Source organism: Petaurus breviceps, unplaced genomic scaffold, assembly GCF_028583685.1.
Source record: "Petaurus breviceps papuanus isolate PSGF00001 unplaced genomic scaffold, PetGlider_PUasm1.0 90849, whole genome shotgun sequence".
NCBI classification, from domain to species: domain Eukaryota; kingdom Metazoa; phylum Chordata; class Mammalia; order Diprotodontia; family Petauridae; genus Petaurus; species Petaurus breviceps.
In genome coordinates this window covers 25866158-25888919 of record NW_027187361.1, presented here as the reverse complement: position 1 = coordinate 25888919, position 22762 = coordinate 25866158, and the positions used below count along the sequence as shown (strand labels likewise).

The following is a 22762-nucleotide window of genomic DNA, read 5'->3' as shown; positions in this document are numbered from 1 at the left end:
ACAATGTGACACAGGTCATATTCAACAACTTCCCCTTCATTTTAAAGTAAATTTTTTTCACTTTTAAAAAATCTCTTAAAATGAAAATAAGTGAGAAGTGACTGAAAAGGAAAAAACTCCCTGGGGATTTGAAATGTCTTCCTCCATCATAAAACAATAACAGAATGGCTATTATTAACTGTTTGTAAAGAATACATTTTGATATACTCATATATGCCACATTTAGAGAGTCAGGAGGGGCGAGGCAGTAATCTACCAAGTACTAGAATTAGAGTAAGGGCCCCCTGGGATTAAACCCTAGCTCATCCATTTACTTGCTGTGTGCCTTTGGGAGATACCTCACTAATAATATAAGTTATATGTAAGCTGAGAGCTACAAATTCTAAACATAATGTTCTATTTATGGAGAGAAATTTCTGTCTCTGGTGTATGCTTATTTTGTTCAAGCAGAAATGAAATATTAGGTCTCCCAATTTTGGACAGACACCATGTTAAACACAGCCTGGTATCATTCACAATGACCATCCTAGTCCCTTATGCATAGTTCACATAAAATTCTTATTTATGGAATGAATAATAATGCATATAATTGAAACTTGGCATCTATCACTTCTACCACTATAATGGCATTATACAAACCACACATACATACACATATACAAACATGTATGTATTACATATTTGTCTATATGTTTATCTCTATAGATATATAAAATATATTTATATGACATATAAAGATGTGTTTATATTTGCATATACAAACAGATATATGACTGTGTTTGTTTATATGCACATCTATATAGGCATATACATAAATATGTTTATACACACATACATGTGTTTGTCTAACAAGTGCCTCATACTTCAACAAATATTTATTAAGTGTCTACAATAGGCATTATACAACAAAATTGTAACAGTCCCTGCCTTCAAGGAGCATGCATTCTCCTGGGAAGATGCATTATATATACAAGTAAGTAAATACAAAGTAAGACAAATATATTTCAAGGCACAAAGCATGCTTAAAACTAGAGAAAGTTCAGGAATCCCTCATGTAGGAGACCAGAAAAATGCTTTGAAGAATGCTAAGACATCAGGGATTTGGGGGTGGCTGTGGGGAAGCAGGAAATTTTAGTCTTAAAGAAATCATTTGTTCAAAGCAAGGAGTATGAAGACAAAATGCTGTGTAGCAAGTCAGTATGGTCAGGATAGAGAATGCTTGAAGGGAAAGGATCCCTCATAATACTAGGGAAGTAGATGGGACCCTGACTATGGAGAGCTTTAAATGCCAAGGTGAGAAGTTGATATATTATCCATAGAAGTTGTAGGGAACCATTAAGCGTTTTGAGTGAAGGGAGAGAAAAGAGAGTAACCTAGATCAGATCTGTGTTCTAAGAACACAAGTTTGGGGGAGTATGGACAATGAATGGAAAATGGGAGGGACTAGAGACAAAAAGGCTATGGCAATAGTGAGGGCAAGTGATGATGTCAGCGTGAACCATGGTAGGAGTTATGGAAGTGGAGAGAAGAGAACAGATGCAAAAGATAATATGGAAGTGGGATGATAAGATTTAGCAATTGATTGGATGTGGGAGGTCTGAAGGAAAACAAGAGTCAAGGATTACTCTAAGGTTGTAAACCTTAGTGACTGAAAGGATTGTGGCATTTAGAACAGAAAGGAGCAAGTTTGAAGAGGTATAGATTTTGAGAAAAATATCATGTGTTCCAATAGTTTTATTAATTTGCAATTTATAGGTACTTGTTGAGTTTCAAATACAGGTCCATCGTTGTATATAACATTATATGTGTTCATTAAACGATCCCAAAAATATATATGATAATTTTCTTATTTGCTCTGATATATTTTATGTTTGAATGACCTTATTTTTTTCCATGTTACATTTTGGATATGCACATACCTTAAATATGATACTAGTTTAATACTGTTCAGAAACAGTAAATTAAGATTGGCAATACATGGATACATTCAAAACAGGAATGAACTCTGAAAGTGTTATTAAAACCAAAAAATATCTGTTTAAAACTTATCATAGCAAAATTATTTGAAATGGCAAAAAAATGGAATCAACATAAATGTATAGCAATGGAGAAATATTGGATACTTTGTGGAACATTAATTCAATATCATATGATAAGACTATTAACATCAACAAGTAGAAGGGTTATTATTATGAAAAGGCCTTTATGAAATTTGACAAAGAAAAAAGGCAGAGTCAGAATAATAGGGTTCAAAGAGAACCAATGACATCACAAGGATGTTGGAACTTGCTAGTCAATTGTGCTTAAGTGAGGCAGCCTCACTCTCCTAGTCATTGAAGTCTCATGGCAAAACAAAAGTCGACTACCGATGGCCTAAGGTACAGTGGATGATGTTGGCATCTTCAGTGCCTGATCAGGCTCTAAGCACTGCACAGAACCTGCTTCAGGTGCCTTCATGGCCATTGCAACAGATTGTTCTCATTCACCTATTCATCGAGAAAGTCTCTTCCCGCACTTGGGTCCGACAATCCCATCCTCACTGACAAGCTTGAGACCTGTTGATTTAGTCCATCTGCTGAAATGGTTTTACTGAGGTGTAGCTGCTGTGCATGCTACAGTTTCTTGGAGCTGTGTGTGAGAGTTAGGTGACAGGTGATACCAAAGGTAGATGGGCAGCCTTGAAAAGGGCTTGGCAAGCCCTCGCAACAGGGATGCAAGTCCTCCCTGAAAACCCCATACACACTCAAAAAAGTTATGTCCCTTTAGGGGCAGCTAGGTGGTGCAATGAATAGAGCACAGGCCCTGAAGTCAGGAGGACCTGAGTTCAAATCTAGCCTCAAACACTTTATGCACTTACTAGCCCTGTGACCTTGGGCAAGTCACTTAACCCCAATTGCCCTCCAAAAAGCAAAAAAAAAAAAAAGGTATGTCCTTTTATGTGTTGAAATTAATTTATGTCTATGTAAATGATTTCAAAGAAGCCTAATTGGGTATATTGATATTTGATATTAAGTTGATAATTATTTGTTAAATGATTCAGATTTCTAGAGCACTATTTATTGCATTAATAATAATAACAATTCCCCCTCCCTTAAAGTGTTTGATTTCCTAAGTGGTTTTTTCTTATTACTATAACCAATGGATTTGTCTGGGCCAAGTCAATTTAATGTGTTACAATTTCATTTTACAAATGAATTCACCATTTGGATCTCCCGTATTACTTAAAATAAAAGCAAATGATAGGAAATTTGACTAGAAATCCCCCCCATCCCCTATTAAATTGGCTTCTGCTTTACAAATGGTCATCACAATTAAAATCAGTATTAAGGAAATATCTTTAATCTGTAGGATAGAAATAGCAGAATACTAAAATTTATTGTGATATGCTCATCTTTCAATTTTTCCTGTGTTCTGTGATACCATCCAAACTCCCTTCAAATTCTTCTGTTTCTAGGGGTGGCTAGGTTCTGCAGTGAATAGAACACTGGCTCTGGAGTCAGGAGGACCTGAGTTCAAATCGAGCCTCAGACACTTAACACAAAAACTAGCCATGTGACCTTGGGCAAGTCACTTAATCCCAATTGCCCTACCTTCCCCCCTCACAAAAGCAAAAAAAGAAAAATTCTTCTGTTTCCATCCCTACTTAGGGTATATGAAGACCAAAAAAATTGTGGAGAATCAATGCTGTAGGAGAACCATTCTAATAAGCAGGACGTCTTTTTTTATTATTAATTTGTTTGTTTACTTTTAGTTTACAAGATTCAATTCCACAATTCCTTGAGTTTCAAATTCTGTCCCTCTCCCTCCTCTCCCCCCCATGGTGGCATACAATCAAGTATAGGATCTGCAAATACTTTCACATTAGACATTAGTCGGGTTATAAAGATGGATTGTATCAAATGGAATGAAAATGGTAAAGAGGAAATAAAACCAAACAAGAAAAAGAAAAAGATTGGGTAGTTTGCTTCAATCTGGATTCAAACTCAGTTCTTTCTAGTTCTTTCTCTGGATGTAGATATCTCTCTCCATCATGAATCTTTTGGGATTGACTTATATCAGCATTGCTGAGAAGAGTCCAGTCTGTCAAAGTTGGTCATCACACATACGTTGTATCTGTAATTGTGTACAAATTTCTCCTGGTTCTACTCTCCTCACTCAGCATCAGTTCATATAAGCCTCTCCAGGTAAATATGAAGTCCATCTGATTCTCGTTTCTTATAGCACAAGAGTATGCCATTACATGCATATACCACAACTTGTTCAGCCATTCCCCAATTGATGCACCAAGAGTCAATCAAAAAAAATATGAAGATTGCAAAATTGGAAGAAAGTGTAAAATATCTCTCTGGAAAAACAACTGACCTAGAGAACAGATCCAAGACAGATAACTTAAGAATTATTGTTCTACCAGAAAGCCATGATGAAAAAATCAGCCTGGACAACATCCTCCAAGAGATTGTCAAAGAAAACTGTCCTGAAGTCCTGGAATCAGAAGATAAAATAGTTATCAAAAGAATTCACTGGACTCCTCCTGAAAGAGATCCCAAATTGAAAACTCCAAGAAATATAGTAGCCAAATTCCAGAATCATAACATTAAGAAGAAAATTCTGCAAGCAGCCAAAAAGAAACAACTCAAATATCATGGAACTACAGTCAGGATCACACAGGACCTAGCAGCTTGTACATTGAAAGATTGGAGGGATTGGAATTTGATATTTCATAGGGCAAAAGAGCTAAGACTGTAACCAAGCATTAAATACCCAGCAAAACTGAGCATGATCTTTCAGGCAAGGAGATGGTCATTTAATGAAATAAGGGACTTCCAGACTTTCCTGATGAAATAGCCAGAGTTCAATGGAAAATTTTATCTCCAATTACAAGACTCAAGAAAGTCATAAAAAGGTAAACAAGGAAAACACTCACACATACACACATGCACACATGCACACTCACACACACATGCACATAACTTGGGATGCAATAAGAGCAAAATATTCACATCCCTATATGAGAAGCTGATAACTGTCAATATCGAAATTTATATGATTATCATGACCTTTAAAAGGGTTATACATAGATAAAGGGTGTGGGTATAAATGAACTAGTCTGATGATAAACAAAACCTTATTAAGGGGGTCAAAGGGACTGCAATCGAATATAGACAGAAAAAGGTAAATTATGCCATATGAAGAGGCATAAAAACACATGATAGTAGAGGGGAAGGAAAGAGGGAGAGGGACATCATTTGAACATTATTCTCATTGGCTCTGGTTCAAAGAGGTATCAACATAATCAGTTAAGTTTAAGATTCTAATGTGAAAAGACATGAAAACTCATTAAAAAGAGGGAAAGGAGGGAGGGAGAGGAGCACTGTATGAAATTTACTCTCATTGGTTTGGGGTCAAAGGGGGAATAACATACTCTCATAAGTATAAAAGTCTATCATGTCCTATAGGCAGTAGGAGGGGAAGGGGGGAAGGGGAGATTAGAGGGGAGGGAAATAGTTGTAAGGGGAGAGGGTAGGTAAAGAAGGGGGGGTTCACCGGGAGGAAACACTGTGGGAGTTGGTGGTCCAAAGGAAAACCCTTAAGGAGGGGAAGGGAGAAAGAAGAAACAAAAACATAAGCAGGGGAGGGAATAGGATGGAGGGGGGAGAGACAGATAGTCATCATTACTGTGAATATGAATGGGATCAACTCTCCCATAAAACAGAGGTGGATAGCAGAATGGATTAAAAACCATAATCCTACAATATGTTGTCTACAAGAAACACATTTGAAACAAAGGGATACCCACAGGGTAAAGGTAAAAGCCTGGAGTAGAATATATTATGCCTCAGCTAAAGTAAAAAAAGCAGGAGTAGCAATCCTTATCTTATAAAGCAAAAGCAAAAATAGATCTAATTAAAAGAGATAAGGAAGGGAACTATATCCTGCTAAAAGGCACCATCGAGAATGAAGCAATATCATTACTTAACATGTATGCACCAAGTGGCATAGCATCCAAATTCCTGGAAAAGTTAAGGGAATTAGAGGAAGAAAGAGATGGCAAAACTATGCTAGTGGGGGACCCTAATCTCCCCCTCTCTGAACTTGATAAATCTAACCTCAAAATAAACAAGAAAGAAGTTAAGGAGGCTAATAGAATTTTAGAGAGGCTAGATATGATAGATCTCTGGAGAAAACTGAATGGAGATAAAAAGGACTATACTTTCTTTTCAGCGGTTCGTGACACATACTCAAAAATCGACCATGTTCTAGGGCATAAAAACCTCACAATTCCATAAAGAAAGGCAGAAATATTAAATGCATCCTTCTCAGATCATGATGCAATAAAAATTATATGCAATAAAGGGCCATGGAAAGATAGACTAAAAACTAATTGGAAATTAATCGATTTAATCCTAAAGAATGAGTGGGTCAAACAATAAATTATAGAAACAATCAGTAATTTCATTCAAGAGAATGATAATAATGAGACAACATACCAAAATTTGTGGGATGCATTAAAGGCAGTTCTTAGGGGAAGTTTTATATCCCTGAGTGCATACATGATTAAATTAGAGAAAAAGGAGGTCAATGAATTGGACATACAATTGAAAAACTTAGAAAAGGAACAAATTGAAAATCCCCAATTAAATACTAAATTAGAAATATTGAAAACCAAATGAGAGATTAATAAAATTGAAATTAAGAAAACTATTGAATTAATACATAAAACTAAGAGCTGTATATCTTAAAAGAGGTGAGTGAAAGGAGTTCAACTGAGAGTTTAGAAATTAGAATTCTCATCACTCATATTGAAGAGAGAATGCCTTAGAAACAGAAAGATCTGAGTTCCAATTCTGCCTGTGATACATACTGGCCATGTAACTCTTGGGCAGCTCATTTAACTTCTCAGTACCCTAGTCAGCTCTCTAAGTTGCAGAACAGCTGCTGATCTACATTGGTAGGCGGACCTCCTTGGTGGAAGTTCTCTTGTCACTGAAATTTAAGGTCCACATCCAAAACACAACCTGCACGGAATGGTGAATATTAGCTAGGCCAGCCCTTTCATTTTACAGACAGAAAATAGGCTCAGAAATGTTCACTTGTCCAAAGTTATACAACTTACTTAGTGGCAGAGCCAGCATTACAGCCCAGTTTTCTGGGTCATATTCTATTGCATTCATGTAAAGATTTTTTTAAGTCATTTTCTCAGTTGATGGGCATCTGCTTTGCTTCTGGCTCTTTGCTATTCCAAAAAGGGATGCTATGAATATTTTGGTGTATATGTAGTCTTTTTGTCAGTGACTGAGAGATTTCTGTTTTCAGCATTGGACCTTCTCTGTTCAAAACTGACCCATCTCTTTTAAAAGGAGCTATATACCTAATAACTTTCAAATCTAGCAGAGAGCTTGGAATGCAGAACATGTGATATTGCCTCCCCCCTGCCCCAGTCTCCCCCCCCCTCTCTGTGATTGTCCCTGTCTCTCTGTCTCTGTCTCTCTCTCTGTCTCTCTCTGTCTCTGGCTGTCTCTGCCTCCCTTTTCCTGCTCCTCCCTCAAACTACCCCCTTTGGAGCTGGTATTCTGCATGAACTTCTCTCAAGTAAGTCAAGCAACAAGATGCCAGGAGAGGTATTAATTTCTAACAGACAGTTAAAGGATGCAGTGGTTAGAGCAGTGGTCCTGGAATTAGACCTGAGTTCAGATTCGGCCTTAAACACTCACTAGCTGTGTGACCCTAGTCAAATTACTTAACATCTGTCTGCTTTAGTTTCCTGTAAAACTAAGAGAATAGCAGTACCCGCTTCCCGAGGTTATTGGGAGACTCAATTGGTATGTCAAGCACTTTGCAGACCGTACAGGGCTATGTCAATACCAGCTCTTATTGTTCTTTACCATGAAAGTGAATGGTTCTGTTCATACATTTTAGGGCTATTGTTTAACATCATGTTTTCAATTTTTGTTGTGACCTTTAAATACACCTACAAGTTTGAGTTAAGCTAAAAGTCCATGTGCTTGCAATTCCTCATTAAGTAGCCCCATGCTTATAAAAGCCAATACAAAACGCCGTTTGGCCTCCAAAGCCCTTCATTAGCTAGCCTCCTCCCAGACACGTGCTCTTTGATCCCATGACACTGACCTCATGGCCGTTCCACCAACCATCTCTCATCCACACGTGTTTTCCCTTGCTGTCCCCCATGCCTGGGATGCTGTGCCTCCTAGACTGAATTCTGACACCACCCCCCCGGCTTCCTTTAAGTTTTTACTAAAATCTCGCCTTCTACAGGAGGCCCACTGAGGTAGCGTAACACTTCTTAACCCCAGTGCTTCCCTCTCTTGCTTTTATTCCCCTTATTTATCCTGTATATAGCTTACTTTGTATATATTTGCTTGCAAGTTGTCTCCTCCATTAGATTATATGATCCTTAAGGATGGGCACTATCTTTTGATTTTTTTGTATCCCCAGCATTTAGCATAGTGCCTGATACATAGTAGGTACTAATAAATGTTTATTGAATTGAATTGAATTAAAAGATTGATGAACACTTACATCTTGCTTCATTGAGTGAGAATCGATCATCCCACCACCCTACAATCCATTGGCTAAAATTTCTCCCATGAGTTGAGCCCCAAACCCTTCCCAGAGCAGTGCTGCCACCTGGTTGCATGGTGTTATGAATTCTCACTTCATTCATTTCTTTTTGTTTTTTGAACTTTTTTTGAGAGCAATTGGGGTTAAGTGACTTGCCCAAGGTCACATGGCTAGTTTTTGCAGCAAGTGTATAAGGCCAGATTTGAACTCAGGTCCTCCTGACTCCAGGGCCAGTGCTCTATTTACTGTGCCACCTAGCCACCCCTACTTCATTCATTTCTAGACTTTAAAATTTATTTCATTGCTGAGTTATTGATCTCTAGATGTTTATTTTGCAGACAAAGGACTTGTAAGACAAACCATCAGCTTAGGGATGTAAGGAATGGTAGAAGGATTAAGGCTGGCATAGAGGATATCTATCTGATGAAAAAGTTTTAGAGTGATTGCTGAAGAGTTTAAAAAAAAGCTATTGAGAGGAAAAAATGTTAAAGACTCCATTCTAGTGGAAATCCACCAGATTGGAAATCAGGAAACTTGGGCTTTAGTCCTGGATGAGCCAATGTGTAATCTAAGGCAATTCATATCACATCTTTGGGTCTCAGTTTCCTCAGCTGTAAAGTAAGGTTAGATTCTGATCTCTAAGGTTGACTTCAAACTCTGAATCTATTATTTTAGATTTAGACCAACATTTTCAGTTGGTCAGTTAACATGTATTTTTTATTAAACACTTACTATTAGCCAGACATTGTGCAAAGGCTGAAAATACAAATACAAGCAGAAAGACACATGGACCTTAAGTACTAATGGGAGAAGACAACACATAAAAGGGAGCGGAAAAGAGGGAGGTGAGGTGGGGGAACAAAAGTGCCTGGTAGAAAAAATCCCAAGGACAACCCAGAGAGGAATGAGATATTCCAGGAGCCCTTTGTAAATGGAGGGGTTGGGGGGGAGGTATCCAGCTTAAGAATTTCTCCCAAAGGTATTATGAATATCACTGTTTTCCTCTGTTTTTGTTTAGTTTTGTCTGATGCCTTGTGACCCCTTTTGTAGTGTTCTTGGCAAAGATACTGGAGTAATTTGCTATTTTTTTCTCCAGCTCATTTTACAGATGAGGAAACAGGCAAAAAGGGTTAAGTGACTTGCCCAAGGTCACACAGCTAGTACATGTCTGCCACCAGTTTTGAATTCAGGTCTTCTTGACTTCCTGACTCCAGCCCTGCATTCTATCTGCTTCACCACCTGCCTGCCCTACAAATATCATTTTTTTCTAGCTTTAAAGAAGCAACAGAATCTTGAGATAGGAATGCTTAACCTCTAAGGGTATAGCAACAGTAACTATGGAAGGTGGAAGAGGAAGAGAAAAACATGGGAAGATGTGGGGAGAATCTGAGATTGAAGTACTCAGGAAGCAGCGCGGAGAAATTAACAACCATGAAAACTCACGGACTAATATATGGGAGAAGGAGAAGAGAATGAAGAGATAATGTTTGGAAACAAAGAGAAGGGACTTTACCAAAAGGCTTAGACAGAGAAAAGTTAGTGTAATATCTACTTTTGTGATATTTCCCCCCCCATCACATGTTAGAGCAATTTGTAAAAGCTATTGAATTGGGACAGTAGAGAGTAAATAGGAAAGAGTGAGAAGTGATAATTGATGGTTCCCAGAAAGAGGATTTGCAGAGAAGGGAAAATAATGGGAAAAACTGATTAAACTAGGAGAAGAATTTGCCTAAAGCTGAGAGGAAAAAATATAGTTTGTTCTGAGCTCTGTACCAATTTATCAGTAAAGTGTATGGATTATACATGTGGCTATGAAGCCATGAAAATGAGAATATGTGCCGCATGCCTCCAAGCCAGTCTAATCAGTAGGACTAAGGAAGTCATATGGCAGACCTAAAATAAATAGAACACACTCTGTGCCTGCTGCTTTGCCTTTTGGGTTGTTTTTCATCTGAATGTGTATCTGGGGGAAATCTCTGATTGTATTTGCTTCAGGCAGATACATGTGTTTTCTTGGTCCAGTGACCAAGGGAGCAATAGAAGAAAATGTTGGATGGGGGCAGAGAAGACCTTTGCTACAGCAGGAGGAGGGGCGATTAAAACTGTCTGGGAGGATAGAATTTTGATGAAGCATCCCATAGTTTAATCCCGTATAGATTGCACTCTTGTTCCCTATACTCTTACAATACTTAACAGTCTATACCATGCATCTGTATTACTGTATGACTTTGAAAATGCATTGATACGTTTTTTTTTTATATGACCGTGTTCCTAACAAATGCTCAAACTGTGTTACAAAGTGGATTCCTCTTAAAATGCTTAGTTTGTTGATCGATAATGTAAAGGAGGGGTGTGATCTTTAACTATGACAGTATTCATAAAATGGACATTATAAATGACCAGAGTCTTGTGGCTCCTTAGTTTTGATATTTTTACATTATGTGTGCCATGCATTTTAGCTCCAGGATAAATATTTGTCCCAGTTTATGGTACATTATTCTTACCATGCATTTTAGCACTGGCTTGAATTGGAATATTTATCCCAGTGCTAAAATGCATGGTACAAATAATGTCAAAACGGGAAAGCAACAAAACCGGTCACTTACAATGGCCAATGTAATATTCTGTCAAAGATGCAGATTCATATAGACATACTTATGAATATGTCATATATGTGTATGTACATGTATACAGATGTGTACTGTGTATACATAAATATGTGTGAGGAGAGAGAGAGGGAGGGAGAGAGGGAGAGGTTGGAAGGGAGAGAGGGAGAGGGTGAAAGGGAAAGAGAGAGACAGACAGACAGAAAGACAGAGACAGAGAGAGAAAGAGAGAGGGAGGGAGAGAGAGAGAGAGAGAGAGAGAGAGAGAGAGAGAGAGAGAGAGAGGGAGAGAGAGGGAGAGAGGGTGGAAGGGAAAGAGAGAGAGAGAGAGACAGAGAGAGAGACAGAGACAGAGACAGAGAGAGAGAGAGAGAGAGAGAGAGAGAGAGAGAGAGAAAGAGAGAGAGAAAGACTGATTAATGAATTTGTTTCCTAGTCATATGTAGGTCTTACATCCTTGTTATGTGTTGTTATTTAGGCCTTGCCAAAGTATAACCATTTTCTTAGACTTTGATATTTTCCTTGGAATTAGACTGAGTCCTTGCATGTTGCTCAAAGACTCTCTCCTTTACTAATTTCTAAACTTGAGTCCATGAACCCTGTTTGCTTCAGTTTATTCATCTGTAAAATGAACTGGAGAAGGAAATGACAAGCCACTCAAATTTCATTGCCAAGAAAACCCAAATGGTATGAAGAGTCAGCCATGACTAATAAACAAAACAACAATCTTCCAATTGGGCTAACCAACTCGAAATTATTCATTCATTCATAAGATTATATGATGTTAGAAATCATATAGTCAAAGGCTCATAGAAGCAGGAGGGCTGTTAGAGGACATCTAATTCCTTCATTTTATGAATGAGAAAACTGAGACCCAAAGATGTAAAGTGACTTCTATAAGGTCAAGCAGTTAATGAATACAGCCGTGACCATCAGTAGCACAAGTAGAAACCCAAACTGACTTACTCTGCCAGCCAGCATGCTTTGGGGCTAATCTGCCCCTTCCTATGGACTCAGGGAATACAATGTGATTTTAATAACAACTTGAGAAAAACATTTAAGAAGATAAATATGCTGCACCTTCCTTCCCTTCAACCCCAACTCCACACAATCCATTCCAAAAGTAAATCTAAATGAGTTTTAGAAACCAAAAAGTTACACTTCTCCAATACTAGGTATAATCCAAGGGTAGGTATGCAGAGTATACTCATCTGGCAAATTTGAATACAATTATAGCTTTTTCATAAACCATTTGCAAGATATGAAGTCCTTTAAAAGCTCTTATGACAAGTATTTTCCCCCTTCAGGAAAAAAATAAGCATTTTTGGTAGTTTTCTGGGAATCCTTGGTGGTAGAAGCTTTATCACAACCATTTCATTTTATAACCCAACATGCCTATTTCTCATAAATCTCATTTTCACTATTAGTCAGAAGGCATAAACTTTTTTTAAAAAGTCACTGTCATGATTAACATTGGATAACACATAGAGAGAGAACTTTTATGATACCAGGAATGACTCACCCCAGTTTGCTAAGCTTTATTGTTCATTAGGATAAGGCAAATACGGTCACACCACAAGACTGTATTTCCCAGAATGCACTGAGAACACATGTATCCAACAGAGGGAACCATTTGTGCCCTGTGGTAAGTCATTTACTCTCAGGATCTGTATTTTTGTAATTTTCTTTTTGGAGAGTTTGTCAACCAATTCTCTGTCTGAGTCAGGATCCCACTGTTTTGAGGCAATAGAATTTTTGGAAATATAATTGCCCGACTATAATATCCTACACTATAATATCAGAAGGCACAGGTTTAAATTTTAAAGACACTGTGAATCGTTATGATGTGACATAGAGGCTTAAGTTCTGGACCTGGAATCAGGAAGACTTGGATATGAATTTCACTTGATTCATATGACTGACAGGGTGCTTGGGGTGTCTATGTTTGTAACATCAGTTTGTAAAATCAATTTGTAAAGCCAGTATGTAAAAATCACATTCCCCTCCCCCCCAGCCTCAGAGTATTAACTTTGCCCCTTGCCCCTGCCAGCACTCTGCCTAGCAACAATTCATGAACTGTTTATCTCCCCCTAGCACCTATGAACCCTTCAATGCACTATGTGTAAGTTAACTCCTCAGCCAATTATACACATCCTGAATCCCCATCAGCCTTGGTTCCCAACACCCATCTTGTCAAACATGACACTGATGGATGGCAGACTAGGCACTTCTCAGTCAGCCCTGATGGCTAGCTGACTTAGTGATGTTTCAAGCCTAAAACCACACCTCCAGGTAGCCCCACCTTGGGCTATTTCCCAGTGAATTATGGTCAATACACCTGCGCAGTTGGTATTAAAAGTGCATGTTCCTTTAAGCACTGACCACTCCTTAACTCCTCCCTAATCCCACCCTTACTCACCTAGTTAGCATAATTGACATCTGATTTACTCTTGTAACTCTTCATAAACTATACCTATGACTTCTTTAAGATTGCAAGTTCCCTAAGAACCCCTGCCTGCTGTAAAGCATATCAATAAACTTTTACAAAACTGACTTAAAAGATTGCTTGGGTCTTGTGAGAATTCCTTCCAGACTGCCCAACAGGGACTCTGGTCAACACCTATCACCTCCCCCCTCGTCATGACCATAGGGAAATCACTTCAATGCTCTGTATCCTCACCTATAAAATAGAACAATAACACCCACAACCCAGTATCCACTTCGACAGGTTGTTCTGAGGCTCCAAAATGTTATAACACGAGGAAATCGCCTTCTAAATATAAGTTAATGAGTACATCCTCATATGGGCATTGCAGGGCTCAGCAAAGCAAACTCTGCTGGAAACTTAGCCTTTTATCCAGATTCCACCTGGCACTCCAGGGTCCAGTAGGCCAGGTCACTGGGGACCCTTTCTCCACCCCATTCACATCTTCCTGGGATTTCCTCTTCCCTCAACTTTTCTTTCACCACCCCCTTTGCATTTTCTCTTCCTGCTGTCAAGCTAATCACCCAATCTCCATGCCCTCAGGAGGAATTTCTAGTCTCCTGCTTTACCTGGACCATCAGGCCCCACTTTTCCCTGCCCAAAGGTCATGAACCTGTTCCTCCCCTTCCACAGCAGAGTTATTCACACCATTTGGATGAGAAAAACAGAGTAAAAGATCCTCCAGTAAAAGAGAGGATCATACGTAGGACCTTACAATCTGTCCTTCCGCTGTAACATCTGGCCCGTGAGGTTTCACCATCTACCCAGTCAATGCTCATTAAAGATTCTTAGGCTTTTCAAAATGCCCTGCAACTGAATCTTTGTTACTTTGTTCTCTCTCCCAAATACATCGTGAGCTCCTTGAGAGTAAGAGCAGCCCAGATTTTATATTTGTGTCCTCAGCACTGAGCAGACATACTACATGGCCCATATCTGGTGGGTGAAAGATGAATGAGGAAACAAGGGTTGATCTTCTGAGCTTATTGATTTATTAAGCAACGCATGCCAATTGCCTAACAAGTAGGAACAGACCTCCTCAGTTTAGGACTGGACCCAGAATGCAGAGGGAGACAGACTGTTTTATACATTAAAACAATTAAATAAAGCCAATTAATTAAAAGGAAGCAACACATTAGGTAATTGGATTTCTAATTTGAGGAAAGACTGGGACTTTCCAAGTTGGGAGGGGGAGAGTGAACAGGTGCTATTCCTGGAATCAGAAAAGGAGGTATCCCTCTCCCCAAGTAGCTGTAAGCTATCAAGGGAACATGGAAATAATAATTGATCAGTGTGGGGCCAGTTTTCAGATAAGACATAGGGGTTGCTTGAGATGTACAACCGTGAGAAAACTCCTGCTATCAGCCTTTGGATCTGACCATGTTTCTGGTCAGTATAACCTTAGGGCCTTGGTTAAGGGTCTTCAAGCAGCAGGGTCAACAACAATACAATAAGGTTTTCTCTCAATGCCCACAATTTCTCACAAGACAAATTGAACTAGACCCATAATTGAATAGAAACTAAGCTCGCTCCAGAATTGAGTCACAAGATGGCATCAGTGTGGTTCACTCATTTCCCACAATTAGCCACTTGCTGCTCTAATTCTCTCACAAAGCAAGCATATAGTGTGGTGGTGGTATTTTTATTAATTTATATGAGAAAGTTTGATGTTGGTTTGTCAATAGTTATATTTAAAAAGGAAGAAAAGAAAGGAACATCCAGAGAGGAAAAGAAATCCCTAGAGAAGAGAAAATCATCCCCTTCAACCTAACACTGGAGTATGTGGGACCCAGATGGTCCCCACGTCCACTCACAGACAAGACCCTCCCTTAATTTCTGCTTCTGTATCAGCACAAAGAGAACTTCTATAAATATTTTGTACAAATAGGTCATTTTTCTTTTCTTTGGTTTTTTTTGTATACAGTAGTGGTATTGCTGAGTCAAAGGCTATGGACAAATCTCTAGCCCTTTGGGCATAGTTCCAAGTTCTTCTCCAGAAAGGTTGGGTCAGCTCTCAAGTTTGCCAAGAGTACATTAATGTCCCAATTTTTCCACATTCCCTCCAGCATTTGTCATTTTCCCTTTCTGTCATGTAAGCCAATCTGATAGGTATGAGGTAGTAGCTGACTTATTTTAATTTGAATTTACCTAATCAATAGTGATTTAGAGCATTACTGATTAGAGAAATTAAAATCAAAACAACAATGCCACTACTAGGTTTGTATCCCGAAGAGATCATTAAAAATGGAAAAGTACCCACATGTACAAAAATAGTTACAGCAACTCTTTTTGTGGTGGCCAAGAATTGGAAACTGAGGGAATTGTTCATCAATAGGGAATTAGGGAATGAGTGAACAAGTTGTGGTATATGAATGTAATGGAATGCCATCATGCTGTAAGAAATGATGAACAGGTGGATGCCAAAAAAACCTGGAAAGACTTGCATGAACTGATGCTGAGTGAAGTGAGCAGAACCAGGAGAGCACTGTACACAGTAACAGCCACACTGTGAGGATCAACTATGATTGACTTAGTTCTTCTCAGCAATACAATGATCCAAGACAATTCCAAAAAATGGAAAATGCCATCTACATCCAGAGAAAGAACTGATGGACTCCAAATGCAAATTGAAGCAGACTATTTTCACTTTCTTTGGTTTTCTTCTGATTTGTATCTTCTTGCACACCATGACTGCTGTGGAAATATGTTTTCCATGATTGCACTATATCAGATTGCTTGTCGTCTTGGGGAGGGGGGGCGAAAAAAGTAGAGAGGGAGAAAGATTTGGAACTCAAAATCTTATAAAAATGAATGTTTAAAACTATCTTTATATATAATTTGAAAAAAATAATATACTATTTACATTAAAAATTCTCTAGAACCTACCATACTTTCAAAAACTAGTGATTTGGAACATTTTATGTGACTATATTGATAACTTTGAAAAATTGTTTTCTGAAAGAAAAAAAATAGATTCTAAGGGGGTATGTCTAAATTGGGGAATGATTAAACAAGCTGTGATACATGAATGTAATAGAATACTACTGTGCCATAAGAAATGTCATTTATGTTGTCATAGTGATTGCTTTCCTGGTTCTGCTAACTTCTCTTCTTACCTGTTAGTCTTTCAATGTTTATCTGAATTTTTTATATTTATTATTTCTTATTGCCTGTGCTTACTTCTTCATTGAAGTTCCTGAATGTCAAGCTATGATATTTGGAGGATCTTGTCAAATTCTTCCTGAAACATATGTTCATCTTCTTCAAGGAGATATCACATAAATCACATCATCTTCCCAGTGGTCTGTTTCCTTACCTTCATTGTGATCATCACAAAGACAAGATGATCAAGTATCCCAAGCAATCTTTGGATGCACAATGAAACCAGTTCTGACTACCTCTTTATTCTTCTCTCCACAGATAACCCAGAATCCTTTTCAATTTCTTATAATGCATTCTAGCTTTGTTTATAGGAAGAATGTCAATAAGAGTGTGGTTCAGTTCTTCCAGTAGAGGACTAATTTGTTGGTCACTGAACAAAGACATCACACTGAAAATACCAAAAGTTCATCAGTGTTTTTGAAACGGTCTAGAGATCTTTTATCCTTTGTACTCATGAACCTCTCAAGTGGAAATGCTCAAGAAGAGAAATCAGCATTATATAAATAGATTTATTTGATTCATCTTCATAGAGAAAATAGTTAAAGCATACAAAATGGAATGAGATCTCCAAAAGAGAGAAGAAATAAGAGAAGACTGAGAAGACCTTGAGAAGCAGTAATCTATATGGAACTCAGTAAAGAAAAGGAAAGATTTAAGGAGACAGAAAAGAGTGTTTAGAGAAATAGGAGACAAATTAGGAGATGCTATGTTGTAGAAATAGAGGAGAGAAAAGTTTTGAGAAAGAGAGATTAACAGTGTCTCAAAGAAAATGAGGACCGGGAAAAAAAGAAGAATGAATTTTATCATTAGGTCACTGGGTGACCTTGAAGAGAGAAATGTTAGTAGAAGACTAGTGTAAGCCATCTCGCAAGGGAGTAAGGTAAATGTTAAGAAAATGGAAGCAATGAGAATGGATCACTTTTTCAGAGGAGCTTGACAATGAAATGACTGAGAGCCAAAGGATGAAACTCTAGCAGAATTCTGAGTTGTAGCTCTATAGGGTAGAACTTGTTGCAAAAAAGCAAAGCTGGGCTTGATATAAGAGGAAAAACTTCTTGGCAATTATCCTAAACCTCAATAAGTTGCCTCAATGAAGATCTTCAACCAAAAGCTTCCCTTGTTGGGGAAGAAGGAGCAGATTTTTGTTCAGATGTAAAATGGACTTCAGAGGGGTCAAACTTGCACCTTGCCCCCATGTGGCTTAACCAGATTAACACATAATTGGGAAATGTCAAACAAAGGAAATAAAAGTACAATCCAACATAGATAATGTTAGTTTTTTGGTTTTCTAAGTCAACATGGGCCCCAATGGGATCCATTTCTATTTGAGTTTGACCCCACTGACCATACCTCTAACTCAGAAATCCTATGATTCTAAAAGGCAGAGGAAAACTTATTTATTTGTAACAAAAGTCAGTGGAAAAAATGAAGCTTAGAAAGCTAAGCGAGAGGGAATAATTGATGAAGGAAGAAGGGAATGAGTTTAAGAATACAGATGAATAGCTGACCAAGTCAAAAATTAGCTGAAAGAAAAGAAGCATTCATTTAACTTTGACATCTGTTGGCAACAAGGGAAGCCTGTAACATAAAGTACATTTAATCCAGAGAATTTGATCAAAAGACAGAACAATCTTTACTTTTTTCATCCTTCTATTACTGCTTCCCAGACCTCTCAGACAATGGGAATATAGGAATGGAATCTGCTATATAAGACAATTATCTACTAGATAGTTCTGAAGGAAAAATACAGGGAGAAATGTGTTATTTCAAACAGGAATTTAGAATCTGGTAGATTTGGTATTGTTTTCCATAAGAAGCATAATTGTGTTTTCCATAAGCAGCTAGGTGGCACAATCTAAAGTCAAGGAGATCTGAGTTCAAATCCTTCCTCAGACATTTACTAGCTATGTTTGGCCAAGCCACTTAGCCTCTGTTTGCCTAAAAGCAAATCCTTTAATTAAAGGGATTTGTTCTGTGAAGTTTAGAGTCAGTCAAAGAAAGTGCTGCAATTGAGGACCTAGAGGGCTATGTGTGGCCTCAAAGCCATAGGCTCCCCACCCCTCACTAAATCTAGTGGAGAAGGAAATAGCACAGCACTGTGGTGTCTTTGCTAAGAAAACTCCATGGACAATATGATACACAAGGTCATGAAGAATCAGACATTACTGGATAACAACAAAGGTCCTATTATCACCCCCACTTTACAGATGAGGAAACTGAGGTAGACAGAGGTTAAGTGACTTGGATTTGAACTTAGGTCTCCTTGACTCCATACTCTCTCTCCACTGTATCACCTAGCTGTCTCCAGATGTGCAAAATAAAATGGAGCTACAAAAAAAACCAATTATATTGAAATGAAATTATCCAAATGTTCTTAAGAGCTCAGAGATGCCAGTCTAAGAACCCCTGTCACAATCATGTTGAAAAGCATACTGCCTTGTACATCCAAAACTTGGAATAAATACCTGTCAAATGAATTGAATTGAAAAACAATCCAGTTTTGAGAGGATTAGGATATTAGTTCTTTTGAATATAATAAAATTCCTGTGTATCTCCTATTTCACTTCATATTCTATTTCCTTCACGAAGCTTTTACATGTGAAAAATATTATTATTTGTCATAGCAGATTTTCTCTGACAGCATATTCCTCAGGCAAGCAGACCACTGCACCATAGGCCCCCATGATCAGTTCAGATAAGATTTATTAAGATCCAAGGCAATCCTGCTCTCTCTCTCTCTCTCTTTCTCATATTAGATGGATCCACTGGGTTGTTCTATGCAGTCAACTTCATAGCCCAGTGATATGCCGCGTGGTTCACAGAATTTTCAGGCTGTCTGTTTTCTGATCCCCATTTTCTAGAAACATAGATATGGATTAGATCTCTTTGGCACCGGGTCAAGATAAAGCCTTAGTGATAAAATTATCTGGTTTCTCACACACATTTCAGTGTTAATGGATAGGCTTGCAGTTTGGGAGAATCCATGTGTGCTCTCAGTTTGCAGCTTGCGGGGGGAGGGGGGTTTGTGAATTATGATGTTAGCAGCCAAGTACTACTGATTGCTTCCTAATAGAAAAAAGAAGCTTGGAGTGCTTATTATTCCTCAGGTGTAGCTGGCTCACATCCAGTCAAACGCCATCTAGCACTCATTACAATAATGTTTTTGGCAACGCTTTTGCAGTAGGACATGTATTTTTTGTTTTCACGTGGGGGTTTTTATGTAAGCGAGGCAGCTAATGGGAAGAGCATTGGCTACAGAGTCAGAACTGGTGTAACCAGGCCTCGTCTTTCCTTGGTGTCGCTTCCTCTTTCAGTACCCCCTAGATTTTCTGGAACCTCTATGCTTAGAAACTTTCAAATCCCATGCAACCCTGCTGATTGGCACTTTCCTGCCTGTCACTTCAGGAGTGAATAACCAGTTAGACACACCTGAATGAGACCCAGACCTTCTTTCTGAGTCACAGGAGTTCCTCAGTGTTACTCACCTGTCTTGATACATGGAGTAACCACTAGACTGGCCAGACTTGCTATAATGATGCACAGACTGGTCATGGACTCTCGCCTCCTTCCTCAGTGCCCAACGCCCCTTCCGAATTCTTACGGTCCTAGTTTCCTACAAGGAAACTACAAGGGACTGTGATTGAATCACCTTCTCTCCTATCCAGCCCTCCCCACCTTATTCCCCTTAATGTCTCCAGTTGTCTACACAGCCTTCCCTAGTGAATTAAAAGCACAAAGGCCTATTTCTTTCAGCACTGACCACCTCATTGATTACATTAATAGAAAGATTTACAACAGGATTCAGTATCTTAACCTATTAGTATTGTCCCTGGGAATCTGATACTTAGACCATATAAGGACAGAAATCAATTTATGAGACTGCGGATTGATATTTTACATTGCACTGTGGCCTTGCGCCCTCTCAGGTCATTTCAGCTGTCGAGTCAGGGCAAGGGCTTGGCCTCTCCTCCTCTTGTTTCTGTTTATCTTCATTAATGCACCACGTTACCTTCCCCGGTCAATTTACTCAATGGGCCCCCGAAATCTGTACCCCTCAAACTCACAAGGTCACCTCCTATCTTAGACATGTCAGCCTCCAGAATTGGGCTCAGTCACTTGCTCAGGAAGAAGACACAAGTAGGAAGAGGAATCCAGGGGTCCTGTCCAGAGGGCCAGAATCAGAACTGGTGTCGTAATCAGGTCTAGTCTTCCCTTGGTGGTCTCTGGTCTAACCATTCCCTCTTCCTCTTGCAGGTGCCCCCTAGATTTTCTGGAACCTCTCTGCTTAGAAACTTTCAGTTTCTCCACTTAGGAGCAGCCAGCCAAAGGCTGGGATGAAGACTACCACCAACCCCCAGCCCCAGTTAGAAGTCTAGACACAGAGAACACTACTGGCCACATGGAAATGTTGAAGGAAGAGGATGAGTCAAAAACTGTCTCTTATTTAACTGATACAACACCTCACCCTTTACTACTATCATAAGGCAGGTGAAGAACAGGAGAACACCCAGCATTTGTCACACCATACCAAAATTCCAGATCTTGAGGGATTCTGCCAGGTCAAAATCTATGACTCCATGATCTTTTCACTACTATGTAACTACAAGTTGCCAGGGCGTTTATCATTTTTAATGCTATCTATATAGGTGGTTGGCTAGAAGTAGGAAAGTCAACTTTGAATATATTCCATGGTAAATTACAACATCCTTTTAATGACCTTGTGGAAGAAAAAAAATCAATGCCCCTGAGTTGGGGCACAAGTTGTCCAGAGATGCATTTATTAATTGAAATGTTTTAATTTTAAGCATCTGCTTTAAGGTGAGAGAAATTCATCCTTCCTTCAAAAATCTTGTGGACAGAACCCACTTTCGAGTTGCCATTTATTGTGTTCTCAAACAAAGATAAAATTCCACAGTAGAATAAAGCACAGCTACAGACCTCAAATGAAAGTTGACAGCTTGGATTCCTCAAACAGCCCAACAGTCACTTCAAGTAGCAGTGCAGCACAGAAAACCATTTTCCTGAACCAAGTCCATCTCTGTAAAGGGTAGAGATAGGTAATCAACATAGATTAAGGTGTACCCACTGGAAATTTCCTTAATCTTTCCAAGTTCATTCTCAAGGAACTTAGAACTTTTTGGGGAATTGATAGTTAAAGAAAGACTGATGAGGGTCAGACCAAAGTACTATCAAATTGTTATTATTTTGTCTCTGAAACCTAAAGAGAAAATAGGGTATGTGGGGTAGGATGGTGGAGGGAGGGGAACTCATTATGCTTCCATAACCCTAAACATCTCCCTTAAATGAAGGACAAATGGGTGGAAATAACAGATGTTGCAGGTTTCAGTTTGTAAAAGGGCAGTTTTTTTTTGCCATGACTTCCTGCCATTCTATATCCTGGCTGGATTTAAAATCATGATGATCGCTAGAACCTGAACCATGGAGTTGCTGCTCTGGGAACCAGCTACTCTGATTATTTTGCTCACTTCTTATTTTAATGGAATAGAGAGCATGTATATTTTGCTCAATAAAGAAAAGTTTGGTGGTTGTTATTTTTAACACAGATAATGTTGATAGCAAAGTTGGGGCAAATCAATAATGATGGAATGTCTTAATGTTCCCATTTTTTTTTTTTTTTTTTGCTTTTTGGAGGAAGGAAGGTAGGGCAATTGGGGTAAATGACTTGCCCAAGGTCACACGGCTAGTTTTGTATTAAGTATCTGAGGCCAGATTTGAAATCAGGTCCTCCTGACTCCAGAGCAGGTGCTCTATTCACCATGCCACCTAGCCACCCCCATGTTACAATTTTTTTTTAAGAAAATTGCTTTCTTTAGTAATATACTGCTCTGAGGCAGGTCAGCATCTTGTTCAGGACTGCACTGCCACAGTAGGGAATTGGAGCCCAGCCTTTTCAGGCACTGAAGCCAACTTG

At 38.8% G+C, this 22762-nt stretch overlaps 1 long non-coding RNA gene across 1 annotated transcript in view; it reads right to left on the bottom strand.

The window, feature by feature from the left end:
* Nucleotides 1-21873, bottom strand: part of LOC138149871 (uncharacterized) — a 34086-nt gene extending 12213 nt beyond the window's left edge. Inside the window, exon 1 of the long non-coding RNA XR_011165450.1 lies at nucleotides 21769-21873. This is a non-coding gene — a long non-coding RNA (uncharacterized lncRNA). The remainder of the gene's footprint in view (nucleotides 1-21768) is intronic.
* Nucleotides 21874-22762: the final 889 nt, after the last annotated feature.